The sequence below is a fragment of the Cicer arietinum genome, chromosome 1 (assembly GCF_000331145.2).
Source record: "Cicer arietinum cultivar CDC Frontier isolate Library 1 chromosome 1, Cicar.CDCFrontier_v2.0, whole genome shotgun sequence".
NCBI classification, from domain to species: Eukaryota; Viridiplantae; Streptophyta; class Magnoliopsida; order Fabales; family Fabaceae; genus Cicer; species Cicer arietinum.
The window spans coordinates 23,811,705-23,815,073 of record NC_021160.2 but is presented as its reverse complement, the minus strand read 5'-3'; positions in this window follow the sequence as shown (position 1 = coordinate 23,815,073).

Below are 3,369 nucleotides of genomic sequence, written 5' to 3'. Positions count from 1 at the left end.
TATTCAATTGATCACCATTATTCTGATTTTTATGACCATAAATCAATTTCTTTTCATTTTTTTTTCATTTATTTTGATCTCATCATTGCCGATTTTTATGACCATCAATTTATTTCTTTTCCATTTCCTTTATTTTATTTCCTATTATTATTTTTATATTTTAGAAAATAGTCTGAACAAGAATTAGAGGCAAACAAGAACATAAAACACTAGTGATTGTTAAAAGCTTAGATCCCTAATTATTTATTTTTATTTATATATTTCTTCACATGTATTTATATATTTATTATTATTATTATTATTATTATTATTTCCTTTTTTAATAAAAAGTAAAAGTCGGACAAAATTAGGTGTCAACAGCTGCCCCTCTTTACTTATAATTTACTTGAGAATCAAAGTAAAAATAAGTAAAGATAAAACAAATTCTAATTTTGTCCGAAAAATAATTTTTAGAAGAATTTGTTTCGTTTTCCCGACTTCAAGATGAGAGTCATTTTCTCGGCTTCGGGTGCGGGTCGTTTTCCCAGCTTCAACATGTGGGTCGTTTTCTCGGCTTCAACATGCGAGTCGTTTTCCCGGCTTCAACATGCGAGTCGTTTTCTCGGCTTCGGGTGCGAGTCGTTTTCCCGGCTTCAACATGCGGGTCGTTTTCTCGGCTTCTGGGTGCGAGTCATTTTCCCAGCTTCAACATGTGGGTCGTTTTCTCGGCTTCAGGTGCAAGTCGTTTTCCCGGCTTCAACATACGGGTCGTTTTCTCGGCTTCGGGTGCGAGTCGTTTTCCCGGCTTCAACATGCGGGTCATTTTCTCGGCTTCAGGTGCGAGTCGTTTTCCCGGCTTCAACATCGTTTTCTCGGCTTTTGGTGCGAGTCGTTTTCCCGGCTTCAACATTCGGGTCGTTTTCTCGGCTTTAAATTTATAAAATTTCATGAATGAATGAATATGTCAGTTTTTATTAATATTTTTATTGGACACGACCATTCAAATCATGAATGAGAAAAAATACTTATATTTTTTTTTAACGTGATATCTTTGATCTCTTTTTTTTTTTTTTTTTGCCTTCTTCTATTTTTCCTTTTCTTTTGTTCTTTCTATTTTCTTTGAAGAAGAAGAATTAATATTGTGATGTGAAGTTGGATCTCATGTTGTTGTCTGCCTTATACTGTAAACAACATATACTATATTCGATTTTATTGCAATTCATTATATCGAGGTATGGTATATGTTTTATTTTCCAATACTTCTCATGCCATAGTTTGATCCATATTGTCGATTCTATCCTTACGACTATATATTTTTTGTTTTTCTTTTATTGTTTTTGTTATTTTTCTTCTTCTCTCAGGCCTCTCTTTCGGGTTTTCAACCCAACAAATATTTTTTGTGTACCCTAATTTTTGCCAAGGTCTCCCTTTCAGGTTTTCAACCTAGCGAGTATTCATTACTTAAGTGTGATATTTTTTTACGGCGTCTGAGTTTAAAGGGAGGATTAAATCTTTTATATCCATATTTGTGAGGATAAAAGCCCTACCTAAGAAAGCTTTCTTCACGACGTATGGGCCCTCATAGTTAAGGGGTCCATTTCTCATGAAAATCCTTTTGAATGAGTAAGATTTTTTTAGCACCAGGTCTCTTTCCTAGAATTCTCGAGGACGTATTTTTTATTATACGTTTTTTTTTCAGTCTTTTCTGATATAATTGCCCATGGCATAAGGCCGCCAACCTTTTTTCTTCAATTAAATTCAATTGATCGAAACATATTTATACCCATTCCGAATCCTCTAGTTTGACTTCCATTAATATTCTTAGCGAGAGGATTTCTACTTCAATGGGTAGCACAACCTCAATCACATATATTAGGGAAAAAGGGGTTGCCCCAATTAAAGTGCGTATCGAGGTGCGATACCCGTGTAGTGGCAACAACAACATCTCATGCCAATCTTTGTATGTTACAACCATTTTCTAAATAACTTTTTTTTTTATGTTTTTATGTTACATTGTTCGTTCCACACAACTGTTTGATTTTCTCCGTAAAAGTTTAAAGGTCAATTCACAAGTGGCAGTTAGTTCTGATATAAATCTTGAAATATAATTTAGTCTCCCAAGAAAACCACGAACCTCTCTCTTTGTACTTTGGGGAGGCATTTCCAAAATGGATCGAAGATTATCGGGGTCAACCTCTATTCTTTTATGACTAACCAAAAATTCTAACAATTTCCCCGACTGTACGCCTAAAGTGCATTTGAAGGGGTTAAATTTTAGCTTGAACTTTCTGAATCTTTCAAAGAGTTTCTTTAGATCAATCACATTTTTCTTTTGTTTGTGACTTAGCAATCATGTCATCTACATAAACTCATATCCCCTTATTTATCATGTCATGGAATAGAGTTACCATAGCTCTTTGGTAGGTTGCCCCAGCATTCTTTAGACCAAAAGACATTACCTTGTAACACAATGTTCCATAAGCAGTGAAGAAAGTTGTTTTTTCCATATCATAGACAGCCATCTTGATTTGATTATATCCTTAGCAACCACTCGTAAAGGAGAAAAAGTGAATGGCGAGCCACATTGTCATCCAAAATATCAATGTGAGGTAACGAGAAATCATCTTTAAGACTGGCTTCGTTAAGGTCCTTATAGTCGACACACATTCGAATTTTGCCTTCCTTTTCAACACCGGTACAATATTGGCTATCCATTGGGGATAATTTGCCACATCGAAGAACCCATCGTCAAATTGTTTTTTTTTTACCTCTTTATTCGCCTTAATTCTTGTTTAATCGAAGAAAAATAGGTTTTAAGGGAAATTTATGCTCCATTATGCTAGTATCCAAACCATACATATTCTGATATGACGAGATAAAAATATCTTTGTATTCCTGTAGAAGTTGGATTAGTTGATGATATACTTATTTCTTTAAGATAGTGTTGACTTTAACTTCCTTTCTATTTTAACCACTTTTATTGGTTCCTTATGGGGCATAATTCCCTTAGCTTCTTGTTTTAACAATTCTAGGGGAAATTAAAAATCTTCTTCATTATCTTTTATTGCCAGATTAGTAAGATGGTCAAAGTTATGTGGCTGGATTTTAGTACAATCATCTATTAATGGATTATTCTAGAATATAGGAATTGCATTGAATACTATAGGCAACTTGATTGTCTCCCCATTCTTGATTTCTGCTTTTGCATTATATGGATGAACCCAATTAGCATCACCGATCGAAAGATCATCTCTAACTATTGCAATATGAGTTTTGTTTGTCTGTGATGCATTTTGGAAACTATGTTGAATGTCACAGATAGGAATCATTTCGGATCTAGGGTATCCATTTTAAATCCGAGCTAACTTTTTTTTTAGCCAATCTTTGCTT